A 22012-nucleotide genomic window follows, 5' to 3' on the forward strand; every position below is an offset into this window, starting at 1 on the left:
GTATTTGCAGACTCAGTGATAGCTTAGCTCCATGAGGACTTATATGAGGAATTAAAAGATATCAATCGAAAACTACATCTTCTCAAATGTACTAAATGGGAGAGTATCCATACCTTTTAGAAACACTTACTTCATATCGTTTGGTTTATTCTACCATCTTTCAGTAGGTGGCGCTCCTATGCAATACGTTGTTTTACTTTTTTTTCAAATCGGTCTGGTATATTAGCTACCATAGGGTGAGTCTCAGAAAATGAAAAGGAGAAGATTCAGGAGAGGTCTCTTTGTTTTGTTTGCTTTTACGTACTGAGAATGAATTAAATAACGTGTCCGTCCTTCGCCGCGGGCGATCACAAGAACAGCCTTCATTCAACAGAGCACTGAGGCCTTACAGCCCTGAACACCGGTCTTTCCTGTGATGAGATTCCGCAGCCCCCGTGTGAGCAGGTAAGATGGTATGGCACTGCATTTCACATCATGGTGTATCTGCTGCGTTACTGCCCATCTTCACGTGTCAACCCGCACTGAATACTGCAGCTGCTGACAGAAGAAAAGGGCTAAGGTATTCTTTAATACAAAAAAAAAACGATTGGGTTTTACAAACCCTGATTACCGTATTATATACATCATTGCTTTAAGAAAATCGCACTGATGCTGTACCTTTCTGATTAAACCGCGACCTTGGCTCAATAGCGCTTGCTTTGCTCTCTACGTGTTGCAGTTGTTTTTTAATGTTAATCCTTTCGTGTTCTTGTTCTGCTGCTGGTGCTCTGTTGATTTTCCTTGCTCAGTCCCAGGTGGAATGGTAGAGCTGGTGCGTGTCTGCTGATAGCCTTCCCAGCGCTTTATAATTAGCACATTGTACTGTACTTCTGCGGAGTCAAGCGGCGGCGGAAAGCTTTCTTTCCCATCATCATGCGGCAGATTTGCAGCTTTGCTCTGCACAGCGACGAGGCGGCTCGTTCCAGTTCAAATGCTACATTCTCCAAGCCCTTGGCCGGGGTTTCTTACAGTAGGTGCGAGGAGGCCCTCCTTCACTCTCGTCCTGCCCTGTCATGTGCTGCCGTTCTGACCAAGCAGTATTTTTTCTTTAACAACCCTTAACCTCCACGAGAGACTGTACTCTCTGGATATCCAGCGAAGCGTGATTTCATGCCTCTTTTACATTAATTAGGCTTCTCTCTGGACCAACTACCAACTGTCGCTCTTGGTTACAGAGTTCGCCAACTGGGGACTACGAAAGCTAACGTTCGTCCAGTTCAGTGTTTTTGGTATTTTGAGCCATTAAAAGCTGAATGTTTTTAATTTGTGTGTGGTCGGGTCAGAAAACGTCCAGTATTTGATAAACAGAATAATAATATTTAAATTGCCGAAAAGAACCTTTCACCATGACAGGGCCTTTTCTATACAGCCACTGCCCCTCAATACAAAGGTTCTGTACTGAGTGGCAGACATGGAGGTACAGCTGGAGTACGTCGTGGGATCTTTTGAAAGGTCATCAGCAATGCTCCGGAAGTAATACGAACACCTTGATATATGAGCTGTTTGCTTTGGGCATATTTAAACACCTTTGTTTTGAGTGAAAGGTTATGCGGACTAAAAATAAAACAAAAATCGCTTGCACGGTCAAATATGATTCTGCGTTGCTGAGTGCACTTCTTTAAAAGAGGGTCTGTAGAGTAAATTTGCCAAATCCAATAAATTAATGGAGTGAATGTGCTAATGAAGTGCGAATCCCGAAGCTTGTCTCCAACAATTCAATTCTGTACTGTTCACGTTTTGAAAATGGGAATATTTACAAAACCCGTTTTTCGCACAAATGGGGATTTCCCCTAATAGGGCGTTTTCACAAAAATGGGAAAGAATTATGCACGTGTGTTCTGCAAAAGGGCGCCTTCCCCAGCTCACCAACGGCGAATGGCTGTTGGGCACCCCACGCCTGAAGCGTATTATGTTGCACCCATTCAATTTTTGTGAAATGAATTGCAGCGTCCATACTTAAGTGCAAGCCTTAGAATGTGAGGCTTACACTATCAGTGTGGAGCCGTCCCTGTGTCCGGCATGAGCAGAACTCCACAGTTCAGAGCAGGGGCTTGCATGTTTTACGTGGTGACCCTAAACACCTTTCTGCACAGTCAGCCCTTTGAGTGAGCTCCTGCATATTCATATGACCCTTCGGGACCATGCAGCCTGTTTCATATAACCTATCTCCAGCCAAGAAGAGACAGAAATCGTGAGAAAAAAACTTAAAAAAAAAACCCTTACTGAATCTTAAATTCATAGAAACATGCTTCCATTTTCTTACGATAATGGCATTACTCCTAGTCCTACTCCCTCGCCTTCCTTTTAACCAATGAGGCCTCCCGCCTCCCCTCTAGACCCTCCCTTCCCCTTTCAAAACCCCCCCCCACCCTTATCCCCTCCTGTACAAAAACCAAGCCCAAGCTGCAACTCGGACAGTCCGTACCGGGAGGGTGGGAGGGAACGGAAAAGGAAGGCGAGGGAGTAGGACTAGGAGTAATGCCATTATCGTAAGAAAATGGAAGCATTACCTCCCGTCCCTCCCTCGCCTTCCTTTTAACCAATGAGACATAGCAAGAAAACACACAGGAGACGGACATCGAGTTGCAAGACCTTTATTTAATATCCTGCACCAAGAACATCCCAAACATTATCTCATAGAGGATAAGACCCGGTGACCTAACACCGACTCCAAACTACCCAAGTCCGACAGCCTATAATGACGCACAAACGTCGAAGGAGAAGCCCAAGTGGCGGCCCTGCAAATTTCCACCACGGAAGTCCCCTGAAGCTCCGCCACCGTAGCCGCCATGCCTCTGGTAGATCTCCCCTGAATCCCTTGAGGAGGAACCACCTCTTTCAAGGAATAGGCCAACAGAATTAAAGATCGAACCCACCGACTCAAGGAAGCCGTGGAAGGTTTCTCACCTTTGCGAGCCGGACCAAAATTAACAAACAGTGAATCCCCTTTACGAAAAGGAGCCACCACCCGCAGATACTCCAACAAAACCCTGCGCACATCCAACGAATGCAAACGGACCTCCTCCCTTGAGGAGGGATTCGGACAAAATGAAGGAAGGATGACCTCCTGCCGGGAATGGAACGAAGAATTGACTTTAGGAATAAAGGAAGGTACCGGAACCAGAACCACCCGATCGTGAAAAATCTTACAAAAAGGAAAGGAACAAGCCAATGCCCCCAATTCCCCCAACCGACGAGCCGAAGTAATGGCTACCAAAAAGAATGTCTTCAAAGATAGATGGCGCAAATCACAGTCCCCCAAAGGTTCAAAAGGGGGCTCCGTCAACACATCCAAAACCAAGGACAGATCCCATGAAGGAAAAGAACGTACCGGGCGAGGAAATAAATTAACAAGCCCTTGAAAAAATCTCAGCATCAAGCGCCCTTCATCCTGAAGATTACGCCATGGTCCTCTGAATGCCTGAATAGCCGCCCACTGCACCCGAAGAGATGCCACTGACAACCCTAAATGAGCACCGTCCTGCAGGAACTGCATCACCTCAAAGATAGAAGCGCAGGTAGGATCTAATTCACGACTTAAGCACCATGACGAAAACACCTTCCACTGTCTACCATAAGAAAGTAAAGTGGAACGTCTCCTCGAAGCCAGCAATGTAGAACTCAAAGCTACCGGCACCCCCAGACCTGTCAATCCCCGTCGTTCAACTTCCAGGCCGTCAAGTGTAACCTTCTCAATGACCCCAATGGGAGGCAGGGAAACTCCAGGGGAGACGGACAAAGAGGCAGAGGCCACATCCTCCCGTCCGCCATCAGCCTCAACAAGGGGAACCAATTCGCCCTCAGCCAAAGTGGCGCAATTAGGACAACCCTGGACCCCAGATCCCTCACACGTAACAGAAACGCCCTGAGTAGTTGAAAAGGAGGGAATGCATACAAAAGGCCTTGCGGCCAAGGACATGACATCCCGTCCACCTCCCATGCTTGGGGACATCGAAACCGGGAGCAGAAGCGATCCACTTTCGCATTCCCTACTGACGCAAACACATCCAGCACTGGAAGACCCCAAAGCCGAACCAGATGCTGAAACAGAGACTTCCGGAGAGAGAAAAGTTGAGAGGAAGGAATCACTCTGCTCAGCCGATCCGCCCGAACATTCACCACCCCCCGAATGTACGTAGCCCTGAGAGAAGGAACCCACTCCTGAGCCCACACAAAAATCTCCCTGACTAGATTGAACAGAGCCCTTGACCTGGTCCCTCCTTGCCGATTGACATAAGCCTTGGCCACTAAGTTGTCTGTGCGAACCAGAACCGCCGAACCCCTCAGGGAATCCTGAAAATGGACCAGAGCCAGGAATACTGCCCGTAATTCGCGCCAATTCGACGACCGACTCGCCTCCCGATGGGACCAAAACCCCTGAATCTGAGCCGACCCCATCCATGCCCCCCAACCGGAGAGGCTGGCATCCGTCGTCACCACCACGGGTCTCAGAGGCGATAAAGAAACCCCTATCCTCAGGTGGTCTGCATCCAACCACCATTGCAACTCTCTGTGAATCAATCCGGACCCTGGAACCCTGTCCTTCAGAGAACCGGACCCTGGTGTCCACCTTCTCAAGAACCATGTCATCAAGCACAGGAGATGGAAACGTGCCCAAGGAACCAGAAATATCACCGACGCCAAATGACCCTGCAGACGCAACCATAGAAGAGCTCGGGGAGCAGACTGCAACAATACCTTCTTTACCAAAGCCTGTAGGACACCCAACCGTTTTTCTGACACAGTCACCAACCCAAGAAGAGTCTGAAACCGAGCTCCCAGAAAAACCAGATCCTGGGACGGCACTAAGTCTGACTTCTCCCAATTGATTAAAAACCCGTGGTTTTGCAGGACCCCCAGAACATGGACCACCTGCTTCTGCAAAAGGTCTCGTGATTGGGCATGAATCAAAATGTCGTCTAGATAAGGATGCAGAAATACCCCTTCTGAATGAAGCAAAGCCACTAGAGGAGCCAGCACCTTTGTGAAAATTCGAGGAGAAGATTTTAGACCGAAAGGCAGAACGCAAAACTGATAATGGTCCTGACCCACAGCAAACCTCAGGAACTTTTGAGAGGATCTTGCCACCGGTACGTGTAGGTAAGCATCCTGCAGATCCAGTGACACCAGAAAGTCCCCGTGTCTGACCAATGGAAAAATAGTCTGAATGGACAGCATGCGGAAATGCACTGTCCTGATCCAGGTATTCACCTCCTTTAGATTGAGCACCGGCCGAAATCCCCCTGAAACTTTCTGCACAAGAAACAAGACCGAATAAGTGCCCTGACCCCGCTCGTCTAGCGGAACGTGGGAAATGGCCCCCTTGACCAGTAAGTCCCGCACTCCGTCCAATAATGCTCTTCTCCGTGACCCCTCTGAAGGCAGAGGTGTGGGACGTACCCCTGAATCTGGAGGAACCACCACAAAATCTATGACATAACCATTGGCCACAATGTCTAGTACCCAATGATCGTTTACACTGTCCTTCCAAGCCGAAAGAAAGTGACTCAGTCTTCCCCCAACCGGCCCTCTGCCAGGCCCACAGTGATTGTCAGGACCCCTTCTTGAAACCACCCCGGGTCGCAGGAGCAGACTTCTTAGGTGAAAAACGCGGCTGAAAACGCCGTTTCCTAAATGAAAAGGATTTAGCATCCCTAGTAGGAGAAGATCTGGAATGTTTCTTCCACCCTTTACTCGAAGAAGAACCCCCTTTATAAGGTAAGGCATGCTTCCGTTCCTTAAAAGCCTTGGAAAGCATGGATGGCAATTGTTCTCCAAACAAGGTACGACCTTCAAATGGCAGTCTCAACAAGGCCGCCTTTTCCCCCGGATCAGCCTTCCAGGAACGCAACCAGAGGGACCTACGAGCCCCAATCAAAGACCCAGATGCCAGAGCCGAAGTACGGACCACATCCGAAGACACATCAGCCAACAATCTGGCCTGCTGCTCCATACCAGCCAGGAGCTCCGAACATTCCGCCCCTTCCTGTACAGCCACCGCCAGTTTATCAAAGTCTTGAACCAATGACTGTGACGCATATGCAGAATAAATCCCTGCCCTCAGCGCCAGATTTTCCGCAGCAAAAGCCCTCTTAAGACCCGAATCCACTTTACGGTCAGTGGCATCCGTAGGCACACAATCCTCCGGATTGACTGCCGTTTTGCCAATCAGAGTAGCCAAAATAGAGTCCAGGCGTACTGAAGGAGGCAAAACCTCCTCACCCTCAAGTAAGTAAAGTTTCTGAAGGAATCGTGGAACCTGAGCCTTATCCACATCCTTCCACTCACGAAACACCATATCCCTCACAGGTCCCTGAAAAGGCATGGCAAACTTTGAAGGTGTCTTATATTGAGGAAATAAATGAGAATCCGAGTCTGCAGGTTGAAACACTGGGAAACCCAAATTGTCCCGAACATGTGCCATCACTTCCCACATATCTTCTCTGGAAACATATTTCCCACCAGATGACGTCGATGGGGCCTCATCCTCACTCTCCGATGAGGATTTCCTAGTTGCTACCGATGAATGCTCACATTTAGACTGACCAGTCCTGGCCACGCCTGCTTGTAGTGCCCTGGTCACCGCCACCTCAATCATATCCTGAACCTCCTCTCTGGACATGAGGGGAGTACCCCTGCCAGGTACCTGTGAGTTCTCCGGCGTAGTAATGCTAGCCTCACCCCCCTCCTCCTCCGAGGAAGAAGAGATAATCCTACGTCTCTTTGCTGGAACTTTAGGCATGGTAAACAAATAATCACTGACTGGAACCCCAAAAAACTACCCTCTATATAGGCACCTGGTCCTCCCCCCAATCAGGGCTCCACCAATCCCTAAAGAGGTCACCTATTTCATCAAAATACATAAAAACCACGGGCCGAACGCCCGTCCTACCTGAGAGCATCTCAGAGTTGAAGTCCCTCGGTTCCCCGCGGCTCCGCGGCGCTGAAACCCGGAAATCAACGTCCCAGCCACAGAGGGCCGGCTGACCCCGTCAGCCGGCCTCCAGGCCACGCCTCTCGAGCAACCATGCTGCTCGTTCAAGACTCGACCCAGCCGTAGCACTCCTCGCGGAGCTCCGCGTCCCGAGGAGTGCCTCCATCGACGACCTCCAGGCCCCGCCGTGCAGGTAAGAAAAAGGGAAAGAAAACCGTCTAGCGTGGGCTAGACAAAAGAACAGGAGGGGATAAGGGTGGGGGGGGTTTTTGAAAGGGGAAGGGAGGGTCTAGAGGGGAGGCGGGAGGCCTCATTGGTTAAAAGGAAGGCGAGGGAGGGACGGGAGGTAATGTGTCTTACTTACTCCAGCTAAATACCACGAAGCCACAACAGGGCGTTGCATATTTACAAACTCTGCACAAAGTTGTTGAATGCATCTTTGAGTAGTTCACCCTAGTGTAAGATTGGGTATATCTGGCCCATTGTGCTTAAGTGTGTGAAGCCCAAGTCCCCTGGGATTTTTTGCTACATGATAACATCCTTTCATTAAATTGGAACAGAGGTTAAATGCGTGCTCATTGGAAGCAACTTCTTAACAGAAGTTAAAGAATTTTGAAATGTAAATGTAATCCAAAATTTGGAAGCAGTTCCTTGGCTGAAAATTCAAAATATACTCTTGTGAGGCATGATCGAGTAATAATAGTTATAACACGCGTGTTTGCAACCTCAGTTGTCAGGACACATCCCAGTGGAAAGACGCCTCTGTTGCGAAAGCATTGACAACCATTGACGTCGGTATTAGCTCTGGATTGTTAAAGGGACCCCGGGTACAAAACCACTTTTTTTTTTTTTCCAACACCTTGAACACAACACATAAGCAGGTCATGGAATATGCACTGTAGTTTCCCACCTGTACCTGATTTGATGTAAATACACATAAGTGTGTGTGCACGCACTCTCGTGCGCACACGTGTGTGCACGCACACAGATTACCACACCCGGGCAACGTCACCCTCATAAGTAAACACTCACTTTCGCTTCCAAATCCTCGTAGTGAATACATTCACAATTTAAAAATATGTTAAAAATACGAATTAAGACTACAAGATAAAACAGTAAGATCACGTAAAATCAACTTTTCCAACACTTTTAGCTTTCTTGATCAGTTTCTTTTTATTTGCCGGTGGAATATGATAAACTCAAGGACATTAACAAAGCTCCAGTTTCGGATAAACAAAATGATAATATCAGTAGTATGAACACATATTCAAATTATCACAGCATAGAAGGTGTTATTCTGCTATTTCTACTTCATCGTCACTTTGCATCATGGATGTACGGTTGTCCAATTTGGACATATAATGTTAGATCCACAGAACAAACGTTAGTTGCACAATTATTTAAAATGTGATTATTTACAGTTAAAATATAGAAACATACGAAATATTTACATAATTTGTTACACTTCAAGGAAGTTAATAAAAATGTCATACTGAATAACAAGACCATTTAGTGAGACTTATCTTCCTCTTTATCTTCAAACTCAGGTGTCACTCAAGTTGAAATGAACATTACCATAATCTGGTAAAAACGGATGAAAACTAAATGGTATAAGTTGATTCAATGATTTTCAAAAAAGCAACACATGCGCTAAGGGATCCATAGAGTTGCGACATAATCAGAAAACCTTTATCTGCTGGGCAAGCACTGCCACGTTCCAAACGCATTAGTGAGTTGATATTTTAGCCTGATTTACGCAATTTCGCATTTTGTTCGGATATTTCAATATTTTATCCTGGCTAATTAAAGGTTCTATTGTTCACAAAATCAATAGTATATTTTTTGCCAATGATCATAAATCAGCCTTAATTGACAGCTTCTGTCCTGCAATCTTTTTTGATAACCAGTTTATTAATTTTGAGATATTAACAGTTTTGTTTGCCAAGACATCCTAAGAACCCTTTCATACGCATGCAGAAGAACATACTTAATCAGTGAGACTGATAGCTCGAAGATCATAATGGTCCATCTAATTCCCCCATAATAATTCATTCTTGCTGGGGGAGCCCCGTGCCACGTAGATAGGTGCCGCTAAGGTCAGGTCACACACCAGTACATCCCTGTGCGTCTTTAAATTGGTGCGGGCAAGGTTGCCGCTTTCCATTTCCAAACAGTCTCCCTTTTGGCTATCATCACAGCTATCTCGATGAAGAACCCTTCTCCCCTCGTAGTACGAAGGCCGTACAATATCCCACGTAGGGCTTCTGTGGGTGTCAATGTAATCACATGTTCCAGGACTCGGGCCTGGGAGGACGTTATCCATTTCCAAAATTCAGCAATCAATGTGCATGACTATGCCTGAATCTAAAAAATATGAATCTGACTATGTCATGTGGAAAAGTACACTGCAATCCGAGAGGGTCATTTAGAGATTGGCGAATATGGAGCATCTGCCAGTAGAGTTGATACCCCATCTGACAACCTTATGGGTCCCTATCCAATTTCGAGGTAGAGGAACCACAGGAATTCTGACAGTGGTGCCTCAGTCACCTTCACAAGTGGAAATCCTTTGCCTGGTTCTTCTCCCACCATTGGACTGCCTTGTCACAGTGCTGATAGCACTGCCCTGTTTAGGAGAGGGCAGCCATAACAGGACTTGCCTGCTCAGAGCTGCAATGCAAGTTATGGTGGCACGGAGCCAGAAAGGACCCCTACTCACGGAGAAAACTGCACATCAGGCTTTGGGAGTTTGTGGAATACAACAATTATAATAATACTTCTGAAGTGGTATATATCAATAATAGGATTGTAGTATGGCATCTGCATCTACAATAGAAACATCACAAATCATTTGTTACCATACACAAATAATTTGTTTCAAATAATGTCCCTTGGTTATGCAACATTTCCTGATGCCCAAGGATAATGGAAGCCCGTGGAAAACAAAGGCTGATATAGTTTTTGGGATATCTATATCTAAGTGTTGAAGTGAAGGCTGGTCGATATACAGGCGAAACTGCTCGGTAGTCCGAGAGTAAGAATGCTTCCACATTTCAAAATTAAGCTGGTCAAATACTTTGGAGAAGTTAACAAATGAAGTGTGGTGGGGTAGCACGGCCCTGGCTCCATAGTCCCTCCTTTAAGGATGCTCAATGCTACTGCACTGTCCATTGGTGACAATCAGTGGTGGAAGCCTATCTGGGCAACCAGGAAAAGTAAGTTTATTTATTTATTTATTTATTTATTTATTTATTTATTTAATATTTATAGAGCACAAGTGATAACACAATATGGCATCCTGGCACTGACGGAACATATTGCCAAGAGGAAAAGCTTGAGTAGGTTGATAGAAATTGAGTTTCCAACATACATAAGATGGGCAGTAGTACATATAGAAAGCCAGTGAAGATGTCTGATGTGGCTGGATACATGAGAGAAAGCAGGAATATTTCAAAATAAGCTATGCCACAGCATGTATCGTTTGAAGGCGTTGTAGAAGATCATCAGCAATGCCATGATGCAGAGCTGTACAGTGGTCCAACCAAAATGTAATCCTGCTATGTGCTACTGTTTTTCTAACAGCCAGTGGAAACCAGGAAACATTTTTCAGAGCATTCTTAGGTTGAAAAAGCAGCACATGATAACTATGGTTACTTGTTTTTCCATGGAGAGATGATTATCAGTCACTACTCTCAAGTTGTCCCAATAGATGAATCTCTGCCTAACAAAAGGACCTCTGTCTATATGAGAAGTGAGTTCGAAACAGCTTCTCATCCTAAAGGATGTAACTGCAGACAGACACAGGTGAAAGTTAACTTGAATTGTAGCAATAACTTGAAAAGTAGACACTAATATTTGATGGTGATTGGCATATGACACTATGTCAAGGCTGAAAGAATGTATCAGAGGCGTAAAAAGCTGAACATATATGTTGAAGATGGTGAGACTGATTGTGGCGCATTGAGCGACTCCACAGGAGATGCTGTACAATCTGACAGAAACGGGGTTAGTGAAATGGCTGGAGAGCCTGAAAACTTTAAGAATTGAGTTTCAAAGAGCTGTTCCTCATCTAGGGTGCAACTGCGGAAATCCGAAGACAAAGGTTAGCTTCATTAGTGGCAGTTTGTGAGAAGTAGACAGTATTAGTTGAATGTTATTAGCATATGGTACTATGTGGATCATACCAGAGGGACAAAAGGCTGGATGTGTACATTAAAAATGGTGAGACTGCATGTGGATCCTTGAGAGACTTCATAAGAGATGGCTATAGTCTCAGCTTGAAACAGGGTCAGTGAAATGGCTTGGGCGCATGAGGATAGAAAAACACATTTATTTTAATGGCTTCAAACAGGACCCGGATAGAAAAAGGCAATGAAAGAGAATAGGAGGGAGACTGGGTTGGAGGCCACAGAAGAATCAGATAGGATCAGGGCAGCAGAACTTTCCTGATCCAGAATAATACAAAAGCTAGTAGTAGCAGCCAGTAAGGCAGACTGCATATTGAAAGAGGTCCAGAAACCAGACTGATTAGAATAAAGAGGCTTATGTTGTTCTACATAATTAGCTGTTTGTTGACCACTTTCATTACCAGTTTGGTGGGGGAAAGTAAAGCTGAAGTAGGCCTTTAGGTTTTGTAGGGTCCACAGGATTAGCACTCAGTTTTTTCAGTAAATGAGACATGGAACTATTGTCGGGAATGTTGGTGGAGTTAAGTGAAAAGTTACACAGATTAATAAGAACAGGGCCAATAACGTAAAAACGTAGAGGTAAGATGTGTGAAGAAAAAGGATTCCTTGGGGAACTTGGTTTCATAATACGAGAAATTATCTGGATCTCATAAAGAAGAGTTGTGGTTAATTCCGAAAAGGAGGTAAGATTGGGAGAGTATTTAGAAAGTTGTGGGTGTTCAAGATGCAGTTGGGGATTAAAACCTTCTTGAATGTTGGCAATCTTATTTGAAAAATAGGCACACAGTGATGAACATAGTGCTTGTGTGGGGTGAATGGAGTTATTGCAGGCTTTGGGCTACAAGAAGCTTTCAAGTATGCCAAATATGTCTGTGGAAGGATTGTAAGCATAACCTAATGTCTAAAGTAGCAAGTGCTCTGATGGAATGAAGGTATTCCTTAATGGCAGCTTTGTTTATCAGTGTCAAAGTAGGAATATCTCCACGGCCTTTCATAGGATTTAAAATGAAGCGTTTTTCTCTGAGCTCTTAGAGTATGAAGGGGAAGTGGGAGACTTGGAAAATGTTTTACAAGATTTCGCTGACTCAGTACTTTTTAAGGCATTGGTGATCCAGCTGGAATAATTATCCATGGAGCTGGCAGTATCAGAGTTGGTCTCCGGAAAGCATACCTCACCAGGCATGACTCGCTAGACCAATGTTGAGAATGAGAAGGACTTCTAGGAAGTCCTGTTGACCGACCATCATGTATGGACCTTAGAAATGGATAGCATAGTTGTCAGTGCTAGCCAAAAGCATGGATTCAAGCACTGTACTTGCCAAGATGGTTCAGCAGATGGCCCTCTACATGTGTGGGTTTGGTTACAAGTTAGAGCAGGGCAGATGGTACCATGTCTTGTAAAACAAATGTCATATCTAAATCCTGGCTTCTACGTTCAGTCCAATTTTGTAATTCAGCAACAACATCTTGAAAAACAGCTTAACATGGAGTCACAACCTAAATACATGTCATCTGATCTCTTGATTACTAGAGTCTACATCTTTTAACAATTGGTACTGAAAGCTCCTTCTCTAATCATTTGGAGTCAGTCCTGAGGACCACCAGTAACAATTCCGCTTTACTATATTAACTAAAAGACCAATAGGTGCCTTAGTAACAGAGGGCTTGGTTCTGTGACTAAGCCCACCAGTCTGAGCTTCTGTAGCCATGAGCATGGGTAATTTGTGAGTCCCCATATTTGAAACAGACATCGAGTCTTTTTATCAGGTATTCATGTGCATAAATCAGAGGTTAAAAGTGATTACCAGCCTTCTTTTCATAAATCCAAGTGAAACTAACTTCAGAATATCTTGGGATTTAGTGGAATTAACATCCTCAGTCATAGCTTCCATGTTTCCGTGTGCGTAATCTGCTTTTAAAAACTTCATTAAACTCTTCAGGTTTTATTTCTGATTTTTTAAAGATGTTATAGGCACATGTAGTGGTGTTCTATAGTCAATTCTAACATAGTTATTCATTAAGCAATTCTTCTGAGTATGATATTCTGAAGGACAGGACACTGTTTTGTTTCTCTTAGTCTATGTTTATGTGAGGGTGCATGAAATATTTTCATTACACTTTCATAGTAAAGAAAATCTGAGAGATATCAGTTTTGGAGAAGTTGGACCAAGTTTACATACTTTGACCAAGAGGTTGCAGGTGAAGTAGAATTGGGACCTGTAACCATAATTAGATTTACTCGCTCCATTATGTCCAAAGGTGCGTCACTGTGGATTAAGAAATTGTCAGAACCTGCACTTACTCTCACATTGCCCTGGTAGATGTGATGGGAGGTGTTGCAGAAAGTAATAATAGAAGAGGCAGTGTTAGCCAGAGGACCTCAGAGGGGCAATAGCACACAACTCCAGGCAAGGCAGCATGTCACTCCCGCCAATGCCTTGCAGAACTGGGAAGCATATGAGGGAGAGGCAGGGCGTAGGGTCTTTTTACGTGGGGAAGGGATCAAGAGGGCAGAACATCCAAATGAGGGGGTGGGGCACACCTTAGGGTGAGGCCAGACTATGTGCCATTGACCACATTTGTTTGTGGAGTGGTAACCAATAATTAGAGGCTCAAGCTCTTTGGTACAGATGAAGGGGATGCCAGACAGAGAACAGTGGGCCTGCCATTTGGCACTGACATTTCTGCTCCCGTTGACCTCAGAGGTTTATTGTGACATCAAAAAACGCTTTGACAGTGCACCAGAAAGCCTACTGGGACTCCCCATTATTTAAAATGTGCACAGTTCGTGTTTGTATAGATTCATTAAGGTAAAATACTCTATATTTGTCATATTAGTAGATCAGACTTGAATACATAAATGTCATTCAAACACGCGGACACCCTTTCTTGTGCACACAAATAATTGTTGGGTACTGTTAGAATTATTGAACTATTAAGGTTTAACTTTTTCCTCTATAAAACTCCTCCACACAGAATCTGCAAATTAGATGTAAAATGCTCCCTTTGGCTGCTTTCCCTCCAAAGCTTCACCAAGCCAGACCTGAAAAGAAGCACACAACAGTTGCAGTAAGAAGCACAAAACTTGGCACAATCACAATATGTACCTCAGTGTTTTGGGTCCCTGTTTTGAGTGATACTTTAATTCTCAGAGATGTTGGTTTTCCCAGATTTGCTCTTTATAGCTATGGTAACCGTAAGCATTGGACCCTACCTGTCTTTCTCCCCAACAGCTCCCAAGGTGAGGCAAGTGGCCTAACAATAACCCTGAAATTGCAATTTCTCCTGTACACTCCCTACTACTCAAACCATCTCTCACTTTTACTACTCCAATTAGCACAAGTGTTTGTGATATGAAGTTAATGAGTCCAAATCTATTATGTCAACTTGGCTTTGATATGAAGTACATATGAAAAGCTATTATACCTTAAAAATCCAAAAGTAAATAATACTTGGTCCTACACAAACCTGACTATTAGTTGAGTTTCTGTGTTTGCAGGGAATGGTGGGACACTATGTACAGGGGGTATTGAAGGATGAAAGTTATACTCTGATGTTTGGAGGTGTGGCTCCAGAATATTGAGTCCGGGATATCGTGGGGGCACTAATATTATGGACATATTGTCGAGGGACAAAATACCAAAAGTATTTATAGATTTTCTGTACCAAACTCCAGACATATGCATATATCTTCAATGCACATAGATTTGGATTTAAAAATAGTAGATTTACACTTCCAATTGCGCACTTACCTTTCAGTACTTTTTCTCTTGATATTTTGACCACAAGGTTAGTGTGTCACGATATTTCTGTGCTCGATATCCAAGAGTACAATCATTTTGGAGGTATGGCTCAAGGTTAGCTATGGGTTTGTGGTGTTTTGAGGCTATAGCAGGATACTAGTATAGAATGTAGATGTTTATGATTAGTGTAAGGTGCCAGATTTTTAGGATTTTTGATCCATGAACCCGATTTGGGACAATTTGGTTGCGGGGATCGTAGGACAACCAGATGTGTTATGTAAAGGTTGTAGTGGCAGGACATCTAGGTACAGGGCATTTTGGGGCTTGGAGAGTGGCTGGACATTTAGGTATGGACTATTTAGGGGTGGGATTGTTGTAGGACAACCATGTTTGGGACCGTGTGGGAATAACAGCATGAAACTCAGTAAAGACTTAAGTTATTGGAGTCATGCCCACTACCTTTCATATTTTGCTGTGCAGACGAGGTGATAGGATTCTAGGCATTGGCTTTTTTAGAAGCTTGGAGAGCGTAGCACAGATTGCATCGGGAGTGGACATAAGCCTAGTACTGCTGTTCTTGGATCGGCTTATGCTTTAGGATGTCACCACAAAGGGATGTATAACAAAATCTATTACTGTTTATATAAAGTATATCTTTTGGAAAGTGATGCATTCTGCTAGAATAGTCAACATCTTTTTAAGTCTGAAAACTATTAAAACCTTTGCGTTGTCATACTGCTTAATTTGCTAACCCATGCTGTAATAACCCAAAGGGTCTAATTAAAGTAGCATGCTGGCTCTAATAGAAAGACACTTTTGAGATATAGAAGGACACATGCTCATTTTATTGGCTGTTTTAGGATCATGCTTTTGTAATTAGGCACATCATTTGTATTCATAGACTGTCTTTGTGAGGTTAGGCGATACTTTCCTATATTTATTGTTACCGCCTTTGAATAATCACACCCAATCTGCTTTTCCAAGTGGGGGGGCTTTATAGAGCTGTTCATTAAGAAAAACACAATTATCCTAAATCGAAAGGGTGTGTAACATTGGTGTGAATACTTATTATCAAAGAGCCTAATTTTGACCCTGGTGAGAAGCCCATTATCCATCAGGGTCACCTCCTCTCCACCTCGGCCTTACTAATACCTTGCCACATTACGAAATCACCTTCATCCCTGGGGAGATCTCTGTATCTTCAGAGCAGTTATCACCACGGCATGTACCTTTCCTCCCATGGAGCAGGAATTTTGGTACCTGTAGATGTAATTTATTTTCAGATGAAAGAATAACAGTGTAAGAATTGGATTATTATTTGGAGTGCACAACTTCCCACTTCAAGGAATAATCACAACCCTTGTCACTATGAACTATCCAAATCACTCAATTAACATGCGCTCAGCCACCTGGTAGCTGTGGCACAGAGCAGACAGGCGTAACGCAGGGTAATGTTAAGTATTTATGCAGTGCAGAAATAGTAATACATTCAAAATGCAAAACAATGAAAATCAATAACTGAATTGTAATAACAGAGTAAACTTTAGAAAAATGAATCCAAAATGAAAAAAAACACTAAGCATAACTGGAGATATGATTTTTTAAAGTTCTAATTTGGCATAGCCGCCACAGTCACTAGGAGCACAGGTTTGAATACCCCAAGCAGGTTTGTCCCAGTCAAATAGTTTACCTTCTGACTATTAAGCCCTAATCTACAACAACTACACTGCTAAAGCCCCTACTACCCCACGGGTGGTGTGTACAGACTCACAGGGTAACATCCAGAAGCAAACATCAGGGTCCAGTGCAGTTCCATTTGCCACTGGTCAGCTGGGTACTTCTGGGAAAAGGCCTCTTGCAGCTTGTTGTCTATCTACAACCACACTTGACGTCAGCCAACTGACCCTAGGAGTCCACTTCCCTGTCCTGGATACAAGAGGGAGCGGGTCCAATCTTTTAGGGCTCCTCTCAGATCAAACAGTAGGTCCAGTCCACTTCCTATCTTCTGCAGTTTCAGGTAGTGTTCTGTTGTGGGTTCCTGGAGATGCCACAGTTATACCTGGCACGAACTAGTGGTTAGTGGTGGCTTCTGGCTCCTCCCTAATCAATGCAGTAAAACTTCCCAGGCCCTTACATATCTACTTATGTAATAGTTCATGTTTGCCTTACTGCAAAAGAACCCAAAATGCAATATATGGGGGCAAATCCAAGATGGTGAAGCCTTCGGCCGCATTCAACTTGGACTCTATGGTCCGGGTGTGTGTGTTGAGAGTGTACTATGCTAATCCTAATGCCCTCCCACATCTAGCACCAAAATCCAATTTGAGGCAGGCATTGTACCCTCAACAAACCCAGAGACAAAAGTCTTGTAGGACAAAAACAGGATCCTCCAGTAACCAGACAGTGAATACTTAACAACTTATTCTCTCCTTTTTAATTGTGTTGCAAGTATTACATGTGGCTCAAAAGACCTGTCAATTTGGATTTGATATTGTAGTGTCAAAAAGGATGCCCACAATCCAACCTTCATATTCTGAGGAGTTTAGAGGAGTCATCTCTGTCTCTTCAGTGCAGCCTATATTGTGTCCTGGGAGTCTTTTACACATATTTCTTGTCAGAGCACAGGCTGGGAGTTGGCAGAGGCTAATGCTAATTAGGTTTCAGATGGCTCAAGGAGTTGAAGGTACATTTCTAAATGTTATTTTTCCTTAATATGTTTTTTTTATCCAACCTCAGCATTGAATTGGATTTTAATAGTTATTGAAACATAATAGTGGTTTAAATATTTTTCTAGCTTGTGCCATTATAGAGATGCAGTATTAGCTTTTAATCTGCACTCTGGTTTTGTACATAGGACAACTAGGTCTTTTGGGCTTTTTCCCTGTAGAGACATGATCATATTATTAAGCTACAAGTTCACTTTCAAATCCCATGTACACTATCTTATGGGTTACAAGGCCTATACAGGGGTAACTCACTAATATTAAATAGGGAACTTTTTACCTGTCAAAAGGGTATATGTTGATAGGTCATAGCGCATGTTTTGCACTGTTCCCATTAGGCTACACAGGGTACACCTGAAGCCCTGTTTGCCGTGTCACACCAGTGCATAGCACAATAAGTGCTACAATCTACAGGAAACAATTAACGTCCTGGCGCTGGGAGCATTTTGTTTACCAAACACTAGGGTCTTATAGGCAAGTTAAATATACCATTTAGGACTGTGCCAATTCAACCATGTTTAAAAGGGGACAATAGGCACTGTACTACAGGTTTTGCAGGAGTAAACTCCACAGAGTTCTCAGATCAGCAAAAATATAGGGTCCAGCAAAAGGTGAAAAATCCAGGATGACCATGCAGAAAAGATGGATTTTCTACAATCAGAATTATAGAAACGTATTGCTCTGCTTCAAAGTATAGCTCATCTCATCTGTCATGAGGAATTGGGTCTCTAATACTAAGTAGACAGTTTACACATGTAGCATGACTTTAATATAGATTTCTGTTTGGTCAAATTCTTCTGCACCACTAACACAGGCGGATATCTGTCCACTGCCCAGATGGTCTTACTTTCCAAAGAACAGAACATCTCCCACACCCAAGGCCTTTGTCTCAGCTGTGGGAGTAAATTCAAACCTTATTCAGCTTCTGGGTGACAGTTAGAAGCTCATGCAAATGGGCTTCTAAAGGTTTTAGGCAAGTAAAAGATGTTTTTAAGTACCCTTTGCAGAATATTTATGACAAATCCAACTTTACCAATGAATTGGGTTTGAATTAAATATTTTAAAAAGCCCAAGAATTAACTTTGTTGCTGTTTCCTAGGTGGAGGTAACATTTCAACATTTAGTATCACCTTTAGTATCACCTCCCAGTGCTTTCATTTGGAACAGCTAACCTTGCTACAGTGAAGACAGTTTTTAATGCCTTTTACTGAATAGACATGTTTAACATTAAACCTTTACATGACCTACTTTTAAATTCCACGCACCTTGCCTCTTAAACATTTAAGGCCTCCTTAGGGGTGGCCTATTAATATTTACGAAGAGGGGTTAGGCCTGTCAAAAAGGGTTATTTTGACGGGTTGATTGCAATTTTAAAAATGCACATACAGGCTACAGTGATAGGCCTGCAATCATGTTTTGCACTGTCACTCTTGTGATGGCACAATATGTGCTGCAGTCTGCTAGTGACGTAACATACAGGCCATGGGTACACTTAGGTATGTCAATTATTCCAATTAGGAGTTTAGCAATTTCAGCATGTTTTATGGGTCAGAGCACATGTACTGGGCCTGGTTAGCTAAGTCCCAGTGCACAGTGTCGAAAAACAGCATTATCAGTCCAAAATAAAGGGGGGTGATCATGCAAACAAGGCATTTTCCTACACCTTTTAGGCTAAATAGTATTTTTATTTGCCAGATGTTATTTTGTGTACATTTGTAGTTTTCTGATGGTGTTCCAGATGGTTGCCTAGTGAGAGAGCTCAATACAGTTGGCTTATGTTGGTTATAGTGAATATCCTATATATACTAAGCGTTGTATGCCTGATGGGTTTACTGAAGAAAGTTAGGTTCAAAGCCATAGGACTGATCTGTGAAGAGTTATGGCAAAGGGAGTGGGCCTGACTTAATTACTATGGAAACATTTGTTAAAGTCAGTAGGCCTCTGAGTGTGTACGACACTGTTTTACAGGCTGTAGGAAGGTTTGTGGAGCATGTAATCCACAGATTACAAGTAGTAGCGATGGACTTTGGTACACAGCTCTGAAAAGCTCTAGAAGTAGACACTTTTCAGTCTTAAAATCCTTCTTAGGGTTTTTAGGGAGGGATTGTATATCATTTCTCCAAATGTAATTTTGTATGTATGTAGCATTTTATATCTGTGTGAATTATGGTTGCCACCTTATGCTCAATTCAGTAGGTCTGTATTAGTAATTGTGTCAAGCCAGTGGTAAAGGCTATAGGTATTATTCTTTTATTGGGAAAAGGTAGATCAGGCATGTCAGGTTCCAAAGATTTAGGCCCTCATTTCGACCTCAGTGGTCTTTTGGAAAGACCGCTGAGGTACCGCCGTGCTGAAGACCGCCAGTGCAGGCGGTTTTCCGCGCAGCGTATTATGACTGCTGGCAGCCCTCCGTCCTTTTTCGGACGGAGAGCTACCAGCAGCCATACTGGCGGTCGGCAGGGAAGTGGAGGCTGCTCCACCGCCACGTCATCAGAACACCGCCCACCGAATCACGTCCCATGATTCGGCGTGGCGGTGTTCTGGTGATGGGGTGCTGGCGGCAGAGCAGCCCCCATGGATCCCGTTCCCTCCCGGAGGATCACTGGACCAGGTAAGGTGATCGTCCGTTAGGGGAGGGGGATGAGGGGGTGTTGTGTGCTGTGTGCGTGCATGGGGGTGTGAGTGTTTAGAGGGGGGTGTGTGAGTGCATGTATGAATGCAGGGCGTGTTGTGTGTTTGGAAATGTGTGCATGTCTGTCTGTTGGTTTGTCTGTGAGTATGTGTGAGTGAATGTCTGTATGTATGTGTGCGTGTATGACTGTGTGTGTCTGTTGGAATGTTTGTTAGTATGTGTGCGGGTACGTGTGGTGGTGGTGTCTGTGTGCATGAAGGGGGGTGTGTGTCGATGTTGGGGGGGTGTGGAGGGGGTCCTGCCACCTTTGGGGGGGTGGTAGGGGTGTCAGGGGTGTGGGGGGGAGGACTCCGGGGTGGGGAGGGGGTGGGGGAGACCCCTATCAGTGCCAGGGAAGGAATTCCCTGGCACTGATAGTGCTTACCGCCATGGATTTCGGGGCAGTACAAAACCCCACGAAATCAAGGCGGTATGCAGGGTCGTGATACCGCCGGCGGTGTTGTGACAGCCGCTGGTCTGGAGACCGAAGTCTCCAGCCCAGCAGTCGTTACCACTCTGGCGGCTGGAGTGGAGAAATGGTGGTTTAGCTTGGCGGTCACCGCCATGCTTGTAATGCCATTTTTTTTCCGGCCGGCCTGTTGGTGGTATTACCGCCATTTCTCCACCGACCGCCTGGGGTGTAATGAGGGCCTTAATCTGTTTATAATTCAAAGTTATGACAAGGCTAACATGTCTGACTTACTTATTGTGAAAAGCATGTGTGAAAGGCAAACAGTTTGTAAGGGTGGATTGTTAATACACTGTTCTAAAGCCTGGCTACATGTATTTCGTGCATGGAATCCCCATTATAACCATAAGATACAACAGTTTTCGTGTTGATGATCAACTCAAAGAAACGGTGCGAAGAATATTTGAACCATGCTATTCCTTATTCAGACCCTTTAGGAGGCATTTTTATATTGTTTAGACATTGTAATTCTGTACATATTTGTAATTGTGTTGGTGTATATTTGAAGATTGACTTGTGTGAAAATGTAAGCTCATTTCAGTAGGGTTGAGTTGTATATGATGACAAGCCAGTGATAAAGGCTATATGCCTCATTGGTCCATTGGGAAAAGTTATTTCAGATGCAAAATGTCAGATCTTTTTATCATAAAAAGTTAAAACTAAGGCAGTAGGCAAATTTAATGTATTATTAAACACATATGTTAAAGTAAACAGGCCTATAATGGTGTATTGTTATTGTACATTTTTGTTGCATGAAATTTCAGAGGTTACCTTTGTAGTTATAGTTTTTTTTAAGTGATTACAGCATTAGATAAACCACAGAGGGAGATGATTTGCACTATAATAAATCTTATTATACTCCATTCAGAAGATCTGACAGGCTTAGTTTTCTGCCAGTATCTTGTAATGAAAAACGTAATATTTATATACAAATGGCAAACACCATGGGGCAAACACAGACCTTGAGTGTTTGTTGGCGTTTGCCCCACGGTGAAATGTCTGCAAATCATATACATGCATACCGTACAAACATACATACATACATACCTAAATACATAAATACATACATATGTATATACAAAAAGGGGTTTTGGGTCATCCATTTTCTGCCTTTGGTCATCTGTGAGTGACATTTTCACTCTGCATCTGTCTAGAAGAGCATACTGCATGTGTTAATGGATCAGTCCACTTCAGCCATTAACTCTTCTGCCCTGTGAGTGGTGGCATTTGTCTGATCACATATTCA

At 43.8% G+C, this 22012-nt stretch overlaps 1 protein-coding gene across 1 annotated transcript in view; it reads left to right on the forward strand.

Moving 5' to 3' along the window:
• Positions 1-313: 313 nt before the first annotated feature.
• Positions 314-22012, forward strand: part of LOC138285386 (sodium channel protein type 2 subunit alpha-like) — a 745466-nt gene continuing 723767 nt past the window's right edge. Inside the window, exon 1 of the mRNA XM_069225255.1 lies at positions 314-444. The gene's annotated coding sequence lies outside the window, so the exon portion shown is untranslated. The remainder of the gene's footprint in view (positions 445-22012) is intronic.

The sequence above is a fragment of the Pleurodeles waltl genome, chromosome 3_1 (assembly GCF_031143425.1).
Source record: "Pleurodeles waltl isolate 20211129_DDA chromosome 3_1, aPleWal1.hap1.20221129, whole genome shotgun sequence".
Lineage (NCBI taxonomy): Eukaryota > Metazoa > Chordata > Amphibia > Caudata > Salamandridae > Pleurodeles > Pleurodeles waltl.